This window comes from Palaemon carinicauda, chromosome 21 (assembly GCF_036898095.1).
Source record: "Palaemon carinicauda isolate YSFRI2023 chromosome 21, ASM3689809v2, whole genome shotgun sequence".
NCBI lineage: Eukaryota > Metazoa > Arthropoda > Malacostraca > Decapoda > Palaemonidae > Palaemon > Palaemon carinicauda.
The window spans coordinates 5,558,049-5,573,317 of NC_090745.1; the positions used below are offsets into that span (position 1 = coordinate 5,558,049).

At 36.3% G+C, this 15,269-nt stretch overlaps 1 protein-coding gene and 4 non-coding genes across 6 annotated transcripts in view; 2 read left to right on the forward strand and 3 right to left on the reverse strand.

Annotated features, from left to right (window-relative positions):
* The window catches only part of LOC137615171 (paraneoplastic antigen Ma6E-like), a 426,083-nt gene that overhangs the window by 291,781 nt on the left and 119,033 nt on the right, over positions 1–15,269 (forward strand). The gene's annotated exons all lie outside the window — the stretch shown is intronic.
* Positions 6,367–6,438, forward strand: TRNAH-GUG (transfer RNA histidin (anticodon GUG)). Its single transcript has one exon. It is a non-coding gene; the product is annotated as a tRNA-His (tRNA).
* Positions 7,044–7,115, reverse strand: TRNAH-GUG (transfer RNA histidin (anticodon GUG)). The gene has a single exon. It is a non-coding gene; the product is annotated as a tRNA-His (tRNA).
* TRNAH-GUG (transfer RNA histidin (anticodon GUG)) lies at positions 10,093–10,164 on the reverse strand. The gene has a single exon. It is a non-coding gene; the product is annotated as a tRNA-His (tRNA).
* On the reverse strand, positions 13,277–13,348 carry TRNAH-GUG (transfer RNA histidin (anticodon GUG)). The gene has a single exon. It is a non-coding gene; the product is annotated as a tRNA-His (tRNA).

Consider the following 15,269-nt stretch of genomic DNA (forward strand, 5'->3'; position numbering starts at 1 on the left):
TTGCTGCTGTTATTGTTGTAGGTTGCCTTACCTTTTGCTGCTGCTATTATTGTGGATTGCCTGGCCCTTTGCTGCTGTTATTGTTGTGGATTGCCTTACCTTTTGCTGCTGCTATTATTGTGGATTGCCTGGCCCTTTGCTGCTGTTATTGTTGTGGATTGCCTTGCCCTTTGCTGCTGTTATTGTTGTAGATTGCCTTACCTTTTGCTGCTGCTATTATTGTGGATTGCCTGGCCCTTTGCTGCTGTTATTGTTGTGGATTGCCTTGCCTTTTGCTGCTGCTATTATTGTGGATTGCCTGGCCCTTTGCTGCTGTTATTGTTGTGGATTGCCTGGCCCTTTGCTGCTGTTATTGTTGTAGATTGCCTTACCTTTTGCTGCTGCTATTATTGTGGATTGCCTGGCCCTTTGCTGCTGTTATTGTTGTGGATTGCCTTACCTTTTGCTGCTGCTATTATTGTGGATTGCCTGGCCCTTTGCTGCTGTTATTGTTGTGGATAGCCTGGCCCTTTGCTGCTGTTATTGTTGTAGATTGCCTTACCTTTTGCTGCTGCTATTATTGTGGATTGCCTGGCCCTTTGCTGCTGTTATTGTTGTGGATTGCCTGGCCCTTTGCTGCTGTTATTGTTGTAGATTGCCTTACCTTTTGCTGCTGCTATTATTGTGGATTGCCTGGCCCTTTGCTGCTGTTATTGTTGTGGATTGCCTTACCTTTTGCTGCTGCTATTATTGTGGATTGCCTTCCCCTTTGCTGCTGTTATTGTTGTGGATTGCCTGACCCTTTGCTGCTGTTATTGTTGTAGATTGCCTTACCTTTTGCTGCTGTTATTGTTGTAGATTGCCTTACCTTTTGCTGCTGATATTATTGTGGATTGCCTGGCCCTTTGCTGCTGTTATTGTTATGGATTGCCTTGCCCTTTGTTGCTGTTATTGTTGTAGATTGCCTTGCCCTTTGCTGCTGTTATTGTTGTGGATTGCCTTGCCCTTTGCTGCTGTTTTTGTTGTGGATTGCCTTGCCCTTTGCTGCTGTTATTGTTGTGGATTGCCTGGCCCTTTGCTGCTGTTATTGTTGTGGATTGCCTGGCCCTTTGCTGCTGTTATTGTTGTGGATTGCCTGGCCCTTTGCTGCTGTTATTGTTGTAGATTGCCTTACCTTTTGCTGCTGCTAATATTGTGGATTGCCTGGCCCTTTGCTGCTGTTATTGTTGTGGATTGCCTTACCTTTTGCTGCTGCTATTATTGTGGATTGCCTGGCCCTTTGCTGCTGTTATTGTTGTGGATTGCCTGGCCCTTTGCTGCTGTTATTGTTGTAGATTGCCTTACCTTTTGCTGCTGCTATTATTGTGGATTGCCTGGCCCTTTGCGGCTGTTATTGTTGTGGATTGCCTGGCCCTTTGCTGCTGTTATTGTTGTAGATTGCCTTACCTTTTGCTGCTGTTATTGTTGTGGATTGCCTTGCCTTTTGCTGCTGCTATTATTGTGGATTGCCTGGCCCTTTGCTGCTGTTATTGTTGTGGATTGCCTGGCCCTTTGCTGCTGTTATTGTTGTAGATTGCCTTGCCTTTTGCTGCTGTTATTGTTGTAGATTGCCTTGCCTTTTGCTGCTGCTATTATTGTGGATGGCCTGGCCCTTTGCTGCTGTTATTGTTGTGGATTGCCTGGCCCTTTGCTGCTGTTATTGTTGTAGATTGCCTTGCCTTTTGCTGCTGCTATTATTGTGGATTGCCTTGCCCTTTGCTGCTGTTATTGTTGTAGATTGCCTTACCTTTTGCTGCTGCTATTGCTGTAGATTGCCTGACCCTTTGTTGCTTTTATCGTTGTAGATTAAGTGACCCGTGCTGCTGCTGCTGCTCCTGTTGTAGATTGCTTGACCCTTGCTGTTGTTGTTGAAGATTGCCTGACCCTTGCTGTTGTTGTTGTAGATTGCCTGACCCTTGCTGTTGTTGTTGTAGATTGCCTGACCCTTGCTGTTGTTGTTGTAGATTGCTTGACCCTTGCTGCTTTTGTTGTATATTACCTGACCTTTCACTGGGGTAATTTCAATTCCAATTCAAATTCCCTACTTGTAACTTGTTTCCCAAATGATAGGTTCTTGCGGCGGTTAAAAGCAGTTTTTCAATTTCCAATAAATCTATCCCAGACTTTAGAATTGCTACATTTTATCTGTGTAAACATTTTAAACTCATTTTTGGGGGGTCAGATTTTAGAAGTAAAATTATTTCTATTTATTTGACGAGCCATTGTGTCCCTGGAAAAGAGGTGGACTCAATTTTCTTAATTATGAATTATCGGTTGCCTGATTCTTTTCCTAAACCCCACAAACATCATCATCATCATCATCATCATCATCTCCTACGCCCATTGACGCAAAAGGCCTCGGTTAGATTTCGCCAGTCGTCTCTATCTTCAAGCTTTTAAATCGACACTTCTCCATTCACTATCTCTCACTTCACGCTTCATATTCCTCAGTCATGTAGGCCTGGGTCTTCCAACATACCTCTTTCCAATTGCTTTAATAATTTCTTAGCGATATTATGGAATGATCTTTATAATTAATCAGGCAGTGGAATCGCCGGAACTTCAATAGTTCAAACTGCAGTGAATGCTTATGTTGAACAGGTTGACGTAAGTATCTCATTCTCTCATCATATTATATATATATGACGGTCAGATTTAACGTTGTTACAGCACCCTTGAAAAAAACCGTAATTGAGTGGCGCCATTTTGACAAAACAAAACCAGTTTCACAAAAATCCTACACTAAAAATTTGCATTAAAAAACGGTAAATGTCTGGCAACATTTATTCCAGAATTTAAACCGTTTTAAAAACTTTTATTGACGTAAATGAGTGATATTACGGTCACCAACCTGTAAAAGATAATAACAAAGAAAGGTAAAATTACGGTTGCCTGTATTTTACTGAAATACGGCTGAGAACAGTATATTTTTACTAGAATTTCAAATTAAATTGTTTTTTTTTCTAATAGTGTACGATAATTAAAAGATTTCCTGCATTAATCATTTCTCCTCATGTAGTTTGCTTATTTCCTTATTTACTTTTCTCGCTGGTCTGTTTTTTCCCTGTTGAAAAGCTCGTGCTTATGACTTCCTGTTTTTCCAACTATGGTTGCAGCTTATGTAGTAATATCTTGTAATGTTTTTCAAAGCGCTCTTTCCTTCAACCTGTGACGAGCCGAGAGAAGGTTGTGACTCAAAGGCAGGATGAAAGCAACTGAGTAACTTTCTTACAGAACACTCGCTTTTATATACATATTCAAAGGCAACAGGAAATTTCCTGTTCAACCGACACCGCACCAGTTAACAGTTAACGGTGAGAAAAAAAGACATGTTATTTCTGGTTCTTGTCAGTGCGAGGGGAGAGCAAAGATACAAGCATAATATATACACAAAATGAAATGTCGTTACTATGTACGATCGTGTGGCACACGGTTGGTACAAACCTCTGTGAACCCTGGTGTATTAAACAATAAAAATACGAGTGTCTCAGACACTATTGTAGCTCCTTCATTTATCGATGTTTTCTAGAAAAAAAGTCCGTCAACTTCTTTAGTTTAACGAAATATTACTAAAAAGTACTGTACTACTGTTAAAAATTTCCCGTAAAAAAACAGTAAAAATCCTGGAATATATGTTTCCAGGCATTTGCCGTATTAAAAATTGTTAAATTGACGTAGAGGAGTGATATTACGATCACCAACCCGGAAAATATAACGAAGATAAAATTACGGTCGCCTGTATTTTACTGAAATACGGCTGTTACAGTATATTTTTACGGAGACTTTCCCATTAAAATTACGGTTTTTTAAGTGTGAGTAATTATTATTGCAATAGAATCATAATCGATTAGTGTAATTTCATAGATACAATCAATACTTCAGATTTGTGTCGACTCCTGCACAAGTTTTGCCGTATTTCTTTTTTCTTTTTCATGGGAATTTGGAATCTAATTTCTATTCTAGTAGATTTTTCTAGAGGCTCAGGATTGACCTAGTATGAATGTTGCCCACAAGATAGAAGTAATAATGGGATAAGTCAAGGAACCTCTTGAATTCAATTCACCTGGAAAGTTAACTCATTGTGAAGGGATGACCAGATTTAAAGAATTGAAGGCCGCTTTTGAATGGCAGAGTCAACGAACAGTGACATTGCCCAATCAAGCAGGACAATGCCCTAGAGACTGACCATATACACACATGATCAGCACAAAAGCCACCTCTCCACCCAAGCTAGGACCAAGGAGGGCCAGGCAATGGCTGCTGATGACTTCGCAGATAGACCTTATAGTCTCCCCCAAATCCCCACCTCCTTATTAATGGCAGAGTTAAGGGACAGTGGCATTGCCCTATCAAGCAGGACAATATCCTAGAGAATGACCAAATATACAAATGATCATCGCCTAAGTCCCTTCTCCACCCAAGCTAGGACCAAGGAGGGCCAGGCAATGGCTGCTGATGACTTAGCAGATAGACCTTATAGGCTCTCCCAAATTCCCACCTCATTAATGGCAGAGGTAAGGGAGTGACATTGCCCTATCAAGCAGGACAATGCCCTAGAGACTGACCATATACACACATGATCAGCACAAAAGCCACCTCTCCACCCAAGCTAGGACCAAGGAGGGCCAGGCAATGGCTGCTGATGACTTAGCAGATAGACCTTATAGGCTCCCTCAAATTCCCACCTCATTAATGGCAGAGGTAAGGGAGTGACATTGCCCTATCAAGCAGGACAATGCCCTAGAGACTGACCATATACACACATGATCAGCACAAAAGCCACCTCTCCACCCAAGCTAGGACCAAGGAGGGCCAGGCAATGGCTGCTGATGACTTAGCAGATAGACCTTATAGGCTCCCTCAAATTCCCACCTCATTAATGGCAGAGGTAAGGGAGTGACATTGCCCTATCAAGCAGGATAATGCCCTAGAGACTGACTATATATACAATGATCAGCGCCCAAGGAGGGCCACGCAATGGCTGCTGATGACTCAGCAGATAGACTTATAGGCTCCCCCAAACTTGGGTCACAAGGATGGTGATGTTGCCAAAGTGACGCGTTCTATTTAGTTTTAAGATATATATTCAGTATATTTATCTAAGATATATTTTGAATTTTACTCTAAAAAGCACATATGTGATGGAAATGCATTAAGTAATTTCTTTTTACTTGCTAAATGTTTACTTTTTACAATGGTCAACTTAATATTTTATTAATTATTCTTGTTGTTCTTTTCCCCTTATCATCTGTTCTCATATTTTTACTGGTTTAGTTAACGTTGTAGATGTTACTTTTCCTAAGGTTGATTCGATAATAACAGCATTAGTCGCCTAAGAAATGACTCGGTAAAATTTTACTGTATTACAGATTCTCATTTCGAACAGAAACCACTGGAGGTCCCCCATTACCGTAGGATATATATATATATATATATATATATATATATATATATATATATATATATATATATATATATATATATAGATATATAGATATATAGATATATAGATATATATATATATAGATATATAGATATATAGATATATATACATATATATATATATATATAGATATGTAGATATATAGATATATAGATATATAGAAATATATATATATATATATATATATATATATATATATATATATATATATATATATATATATATATATACACAGTATATATATATATATATATATATATATATATATATATATATATATATATATATATATATGTGTGTGTGTGTGTGTGTGTATATATATATATATATTTCTGAAACTATTCATTTGCGACGGGAACGAGTGTCATTTTTGTAGAGAGCGGAATTTTTTCTACTAATTAAGGTCGGTTTATTTCATAGGTTACATTGCCGTGTAATACAGTAAAATAATACCAATGACTCTACCTTCTCGACCAGTGCATTCTGTTTTGGCTTTGATTGAATTATCTGCTGTTAAAGAAGACTCAGCATTTCTCTTCCGGTTTGATTTCTGTCCACATTCTAACCGAAATTGAAATATAGTCGAATGAAAATGGAATGAGACCCTGGGAAAAGTGAGCATATAGTCGAATGAAAATGGAATGAGACCCTGGGAAAAGTGAGCATTGATTTTCTTACTAGTGTAGGCGACCCATAAAAAATGACTGTTCAATATTTAGATATGTACAAACATGCAGCAGGGTATGACTACTTCCTCTTCCTTCTACCCCGTGGGACGGAGAGATTTCCGCTTGTCCGGAATATAGCCATCTTACTTTGGAATTTACCGGGATGTCTTGTGCTTACCAGAGTATTTTTAATTTACCTTATACACCATTTGTTGCTCATAAGACTATCTCAACAGAGCCGTGATCGTATAGTGGTTAGTACATTGCGTTGTGGCCGCAATAACCCAGGTTCGAATCCTGGTCACGGCAGGTGAGCGATTATTTTTAAGGCAAAGCAGAGTAGAAACTAAATTCAAACATCTCCTCTATATAATAAAGAACAACTGTGTGATTATAAATTATATATATATATATATATATATATATATATATATATATATATATATATATATATATATATATATATATATATATATATATATATATATAATCTCCTTCCATGCCTATTGACGCAAAGGGTCTCAGTTAGATTTCACCAGTTGTCTTTAACTTAGAGCTTTTAGATCAATACTTCTCTATTCGTCATCTCCTACTTCATATTTCATAGTCCTCAGCCATGTAGGTCTGGGTCTTCATTCATTCATTCCTTGTCATATATATATATATATATATATATATATATATATATATATATATATATATATATATATACATATATATATCATATATTATATATATGAATGAATGAATGAAGACCCAGGCCTACATGGCCGAGGACTATTAAATGTGAAGTAGGAGATGACGAATGGAGAAGTATTGATCTAAAAGCTCTAAGATAAGAGACGAATGAAGAAATATTGTCACAGTTTTGATTCTTTCATTTCTACTCTTTGACTCAAAAAGGATTGCTCATCTGCCGTGACCAGGATTCGAACCTGGGTTATTGCGGCCACAACGCAATGTACTAACCACTATACGATCACGGCTCTAATGACATAATGTGAATCGCAACAAATAGTGGCAAAAGAAAAGTGAAAATACTCTGGCAAGCACTAGACATCCCGTTAAGTTCCAGAGAGTAAGGATTTTGGGATTTGACATAATGTTTTGCGTTTTTAACTTCCCCATCGACTTTTTAGTCTATTTCATCCCAGAGATGAGGAACTGATTCAACTGTGAGAAGATGACTTAATAAGGTAAAAGTGACAGTATGCTTAGATAAGATTCGTGAAGTTAAGTAGTCCACCAAAGATTGTTCCTTGAATAAAACATGTTATCGGAGAAGCATGAATATAGATGTAATTTATCTTGCAATCAGCTGTTTGAGTAATATATTTCCTTAATAGAATCAAAATTTGTTATTCGTGCAACAGCGATGCAAATTAGCAACTCTTAACCCCCTACCCTTCTAAAAATGAAAATGTTGATAGTTTTCATATGATCATTGACTATACCAATGTTTAAGAAAAACTTAATTTTAATCGGAAATTCTCTACCCTTCTAAAAATGAAAATGTTGATAGTTTTCATATGATCATTGACCATACCAATATTTATGAAAAACGTAATTTTAATCGGAAATTCTCCGTAAAAATATATTGTTCTCAGTCGTATTTCATTAAAATACAGGCGATCGTAATTTTACCTTACTTTATCTTTCACGGATTTGTGACCGTAATATCACTCATTCACGTCAATGTATTCGTTTTTGAAACTGTAAAAATCCTGGAATAATTGCCAGGCATTTGCCGTTTTTTAATGCACATTTTTAAGTGTACCGTAATATCATATAAAAATTTTAACGACTATATAAATGACATACAAATAAGTCCATTTCGTGTTACATTGACTGCAGTGGTATATTTCAATTTGACCTTTGCACTTCAGGTATGTTCCTTTGGCCACTAGTCACCACAAATTGTTTGAGGCTCGAAGTTTTATCTCTGAAGATAAAATCACAGTATGTGAAAATCTTTTTAATTTCAACTGACAGACGAAAATAAGGAAAGCCGGACAAAGACGATTCTTGATAATATATAATACATAATTTTAAGTAAAACGAAAATAAATATCAATCGTGGTAATACTACAGAATGTTATAATCAAAGTACTGTGCTTTCACTGCTGAAGACGTATTCAATTCGTTGCTCTTTGATATTGACCATTACTTTTAATCTCTCTCTCTCTCTCTCTCTCTCTCTCTGCGTGTCTGTGTGTGTTCTCCAAGTCGTAATACCTAAGACAAGGAAAGAGAGAGACACCAAGGCCCCTCACTATTTATCCATTCTAGCGTGTCATAACTAAAACTCCAATGTATTCTCTGCTTCCAAAAGGTTATTATAAATTCAAACGGACTAATAGATAATGTAAAACAATAAGAAGACAAAAGCTAAAGAGAGGATGACGCAATAAGTAATCAAAATGGTGAAAACAACAGAGATAAATAACTACCGAAAAGTAGTTCATTGAACCCGCGTTCGTTTCTCTTCTCGGATCGCTGGTTTCGGAAACCAGGATGACAAGGCAATTCTTGTCGCAAAAAAAACCACAACTTATTCAACTCTGGCTGATCTGAATTCCAGCACGTTCGGTGCCTAGAACTCTCTAGCGTGTTCGGTGCTTAAAACAAAAGCAGTTGGTGCCTTAACTCCAGATATTCACAGCCTGAACTCTAGGAAGTTCGATGTCTGAACTCTAGCATGTTCGATGCTTGAACTCCAGATATTCAATGCCTGAACTCTAGTATGTTCGGTGCCTGAACTCTAGTATGTTCGGTGCCTGAACTCTAGCCTGTTCGGTGCCTGAACTCTAGCTTGTTCGGTACCTAAAACTCCAGCATGTTCGGTACCTAAAACTCAAGCATGTTCGGTGCCTGAACTCAAGCTTGTTCAGTGCCTAAAACTCCAGCATGTTTGGTACCTAAAACTCCAGCGTGTTCGGTACCTAAACCTCAAGCAGTTCAGTACCTAAACCTCGAGCAGTTCGGTACCTAAAACCTAGCGGTTCGGTACCTAAAACTTAACGGTTCAGTACCTAAAACTCAAGCATGAACCTCGAGCAGTTCGGTACCTAAAACTCAAGCATGGTCGGTACCTAAAATCCAGCAGTTCGGTACCTTATCTCAAGCATGTTCGGTGCCTGAACTCAAGCATGTTTGGTACCTATAACTCCAGTATGTTTGGTGCCTGAACTCTAGTATGTTCGGTGCCTGAACTCAAGCATGTTTGATGCTTGAACTCCAGTATGTTTGATGCTTGAACTCCAGTATGTTTGATGCTTGAACTCTAGCATGTTCGATGCTTGAACTCTAGCATGTTCGATGCTTGAACTCGAGCATGTTCGGTGCCTGAACTCCAGTATGTTCGGTGCCTGGACTCAAGCATGTTTGACGCCTGAACTCTAGCATGTTCGATGCTTGAACTCTAGCATGTTCCATGCTTTAACAACAGATATTCGGTGCTTGAACTCAAGCATGTTCCATGCTTGAACTCAAGCATGTTCGATGCTTGAACTCAAGCATGTTCGATGCTTGAACTCAAGCATGTTCGATGCTTGAACTCTAGCATGTTCGATGCTTGAACTCTAGCATGTTTGACGCCTGAACTCGAGCATGTTTGACGCCTGAACTCTAGCATGTTCGATGCTTAAACTCTAGCATGTTCCATGCTTGAACAACAGATATTCGGTGCCTGAACTCTAGTAGCATGTTCGATGCCTGAACTCCAGATGTTCGATGCCTTATACCTAAGATGATATAAGCAAAATCCATTATGTGGTTCTGCTACTGAATGAATAATACCACTGGCATTGTGAGCTGGAAATAAACGAAAATCAGTGGTTCGTTTTAGTAATTCCTGAATGTTTACAACATTTGTTGCCTCTACAGAGTAATTCTAACTGCTGTAAATCAATCAATCAATCTAGAATTGAGTACTACTCCTTGCATTACAAAATATACGTTCTTTGCCGTGACCAGGATTCGAACCTGGGTTATTGCGGCCACAACGCAATGTACTAACCACTATACGATCACGGCTACAGGAGAACGTAAATTACTGTTGCAAATTGCAATATTTTTTTTGAGTCTTCCTCGATTGTCGGTGGAAAAGCGCTAGGCTCTCGCTGTTTACGAGGTGCTTTCCAACATTCTCTCTCTCTCTCTCTCTCTCTCTCTCTCTCTCTCTCTCTCTCTCTCTCTCTCTCTCTCTCTCTCTCTCAGGCTTGCTTATATATGTTAGTAAAATTTTCTAGATTACTGCAATGCATATTTTAGCAGCGTCATTTGTTATTATTATTATTATTATTATTATTTATTATTATTATCATTATTATTCATTGATTTCTCAAAATAAATGATAAACTTTTTTAGAATAAAATTTGATATAAAAAACTTTTAATTTGGGATTTTGACTTTATGGTTATTGAAACTTATGAAGTGTGAAATATGCTCTTACTTCTGAAGTGAGATTATGATTATCAGTAGTTGAATCAGTAGAACTTCAAAAGTTCAAAGTTGGAGCAAATGTCTTCATGTTGACCAGGCTGACATGAGTCTTTTTATCTTTTATATATGACATATCTGTTTTGATGTTGTTACTGTTTTTAGAATGATTTATTGTTAATTTATTCTCATTTATTTATTTACTTATTTTCTTTCCTTATTTTTCCCTGTTGGAGCCCTTGGGTTTATCGCATATTGCTTTTCCAACTAGGGTTGTAGCTTGGCTAATAATAATAATAATGATAATAATAATAATAATAATAATAATAATAATAATAATAATATCACTATTATCATCATCTCAATATATTTGTGGCAAAATTATATCTTCATTCCGTCCGTGGATTGTTCTTCAAGTCTTAAATAGAATATCTGGCTACTCCTAAGAAAGAATGACTTTTAAATTATGATTGCCAGATAATGACTGATACAAGCTCTTAGTGACATATATTGTTACCTTGTTTATCTTCCTCTTGTTTTTATTAAGTTTTTAAAGTTTATATATAAAAGCTCTAATTTAATGTTGTTAATGATCATAAAATGTTTTATTTTGATTGTTATTTCTACTTCTGTAGTTTTTCCTTGTTTCCTTTCCTCTTTGGGTTATTTTTCCCTATTGGAGCCCTTGGGTTTATAGCCTCATGCTTTTTCAACTAGGGTTATAGCTTAGCTAATAATAATAATAATAATTAAAATTAAGGTATAAAAAGTTTCCTAATTTCATGTAAAGCCTTAATCTTCTCTCTACACTGCTTTCTATGTCCCAAATTAGCCTCCAATGAGTGTCATTAGGATCAACAGTAGTACATTTCATGGTGTATCTGGTAAAAATAATAACCTAAGAGTATAACGGACCTAATGGTAATATCAGTTTAGAAAATAATCTTTTAACTTACTGGCGGTATTAGTCGATTTTGATCTGTTAAAAGGTAAAGGCAAGCCCAACCACCCACTGTTCCAGTTTCATCAGAATAGATACTCACCAGAACGTCAGCCAGGCAAGGCCAACCGCCCGCTGTACCATTATATTACCAATGGTACTGTCCCTAGGTCATCCCTGTCCAATGTTTTATGATATGCCCCAGATAGGAGAGATCATGTACTATAGCTTCCAGAAGTAGCATTAACAAAATGTGCTGTACAATCTGACACACTGGACGATGTTGTTTGACACATGTGAGGTGAGAAAGAAATGCTAGGCCTGATTGTTGGGGACTGGATGCCTTATATGACCAAGAGTATACTTCATTTCCTAATGCAATATTGGTTACTCTGTCCTATTATGCAGACATATTTGATGTGGTTGTGATAACACAGTAAGACTGGAGAGTTCTAACATAACTACGATAAACTATTTGCCATTTTTTTTCTAATGAGGCGCTTCTGCACTGACTCGTAGGGGTGCCCTTTTAGCACGGAAAAGTTTCCTACTTGCTGATTGGTTGGACAAAATCATTCTAACCAATCCACTATTAGGAAACTTTTGCCTCATTAAAAAAAAATGAGGATAGTGCCTACGACAAGTAACCCTCCATACGAACTCTCTCGATAAGATTGGTAACAAGGCAGTATGCGACATTCTGTTCATTTAACCATTTTTGCACCACACATCGTTACTTTTGGGAGCTATGTTAAACATTCCGGTCTGCGATATCCGAAAAATAGTAGAGACTGGCATCCATTAAGTTTTGGTTTCCTTCTAAATTGTAAAATTCACCTGCTATTCTACAGCAGTGATCAATTACTTGCTTCTCTTGCACTAACAGAAATTAGAACTATAACATTGGCAATGCAGAGGTATTTTTATTGCCATTCTGTTGCTAGTACAGGCAGTTGTAAGCAAATTTAGTTTCAAGTTTAGTTTAGTAGGGTATAAGGGAGACCTGGTGTGAGATTGCCCAGTTTGTTAGAGGAGCCAAAATTGTTCAGTATAGCATATCATTTATTTAAAACAGAATTATTGCCAGGAGAAACACAGTGCTGTAACGGGCAGGAGTGTCAAAATGTCTGGTTTGTGTAGAAAAGGAAACATGTTGCTATAAGAATTGATTTGGTATTTGTGATAAAATTGTAGGGATTGCAACTGGGTGAGTTACTTCGATAACATATTTTACAGCTGTTATTCAGCACACTAGCTGTATGGATTATTTGATAATATAGACAGCAAAATCTGGTCTTTGCCTTGAAATTGTTTTACAACTCCACAGGGTACATCAGAGCCAGCTTATCGAGCACTAGGTGAAATCTTAATGCCATATGAGATGTGTAATTAATGAGACATTTCTCTTCTTCCCTGGGGAGTGTTGATTACTTATGCAATTCACAAGATATTTTATAATGAAATATAAAAAAAAATTACAGACCAAACTTGACTTTGGCTGCAATAGCCAGGCTATTCCCCTTGCTAAGGATAATAAAATGCTTTATTTTCTACATAATGGTACAGAGACCATAAAAAAATGTTGATTCACCAAAATCATTAACAATATATAGTAATTTTTGTTGACGACTGTATATTAAACACAGTCGCATATCTCTCGTCCCAGTTCCTAGGTATTGCAAAAATGCCCTAACAGTGCTAACGTTAGTTGACGGCTGTACTTTAACCAGTCGCATTTTTCTGGTTCTGCAAAACACATCTTTCCCTTGCCGTGACCAGGATTCGAACCTGGGTTATTGCGGCCACAACGCAATGTACTAACCACTATACGATCACGGCCATCAGGGAACCGAATAGGTGAGGGCTTACAGAGAGATTTAAATAATTTCTAGTTCACTATTACCCGAAATTTAGTGAAAGTGTCTTGTGGTTTACAAGGTAATAAACAGACGCATTATTCTCGCTAGACTCTAACCACCTGCTAATCCGTCCTTTCTCTCTCTCTCTCTCTCTCTCTCTCTCTCTCTCTCTCTCTCGCACACTCACACACACACTCTATCTCTCTCTCTCTCTCTCTCTCTCTCTCTCTCTCTCTCTCTCTCTCTCTCTCTCTAATGCACACTTAAAATATAATAGAATTTTCTTGATAACTGTAATGTACATTTAAGCATGATGAGGTATTTCTTAACAAACAGTTGCACACATTTATACCTACAGAATATCATTAGTTATTCAAGATTTAGACTTTAAAAAATCAAGCAGTCTAATTTTGTCTAAGACTGAGGGGTTTATCAATAAGAATGATCAACTTGAAGAGTGAATCATAGTATCTATAAATCTATAAGAAAAAACTATCAATTTGCGATTTGATAGCAGATCTGGATTATGAGTTAATGGTTATAGAGTTTATTAAATGAATCAAAATCCTCTTATTGATCCTATGAGATTATAACTTGATCATTATTATCATTATCATTATCATAGTCATTATTTATCATTATCTCTTATCATCATTTATTATCGTTATTTATCATCATTATTATTTATTTATTTTTTATTTATTTACAACCTATCATCATCATTATCAATCATTGTCATTATCATTGTCATCATCATTATCCTTATCATTATCATCATCATTATCTATTATCATTATCTATTATCGTTATCATCATTATCATTATTTATTATTTACCATTTATGTATAACCTATCATCATCATTTATCATTATCACTATCATCACTATCGTTATCATTATCATTCTCTTATCATTATTTATAATTATCATTATCATTATCTATCATTTGTGGCGAAATATTAGTTTTTCATTTCCTTGTAAATTATCAAATTTACCAGCTATTCCACAACTGTAATTGGGTAATTGCATTAAACCTTACACAGAGAAATTTGAATTTTTTTTTTTAATTGCTGTTCTATTGTTAGTACTGGCGACTATATGCAAATTTAGTTACATGGACAGTTTATTTACTATGGTATAAGAGCAGCCTGGTAGAGATTGCCCATTTTTGTTAGAAGAGCCAGTGCTGTTTTGTATAAAAGGTTATTCCATTTAGAATAGAATTAATGCCAGAAGAAAATCGGTAATATAAATGGGCCAGTCAAGTCAAAGTCCGTTTTCTGATGTGTAGAAAAGAAAACGGTCACTGGAAGAATTGATTTTGTATTTTCATTAAACTATTGTGATTTCTTGAATCAGTCTCATCCTACAGCTGTAATTCAGGAAACTACCATTATTATTATTATTATTATTATTATTATTATTATTATTATTATTATTATTACTGTTGTTGTTGTTATTGTTATTATTATTATTGTTGTTATTGTTATTATTATTATTGTTATTGTTGTTATTATTATAATTATTGTTATTGTTATTGTTATTGTTATTATTATTATTATTATTATTATTATTATTACTTGCTAAGCTACAACCCTAGTTAGAAAAGCAGGATATGCTATAAGCCCAGGGGCTCCAACAGTGAAAGTAACCCAGTGAGGAATGGAAACAAGGAAAAATTGAATATTTTAAGAACAGAAACAACATTTAACCTATTCTGCAGAGTACACCGGAGCTAGCTTTCTTAAGCAGTATGCAAAATCTTCATGACATCTGAAATATGTAATTTATCAATGAGATAATTCTTGAATTCTTGTCATCTTAATGAAGTCTTGATTGCTTATACAATTTCATAAGATATTTGAGGACAAATTATATCAAATATCCAAGCTCTTCCCTTT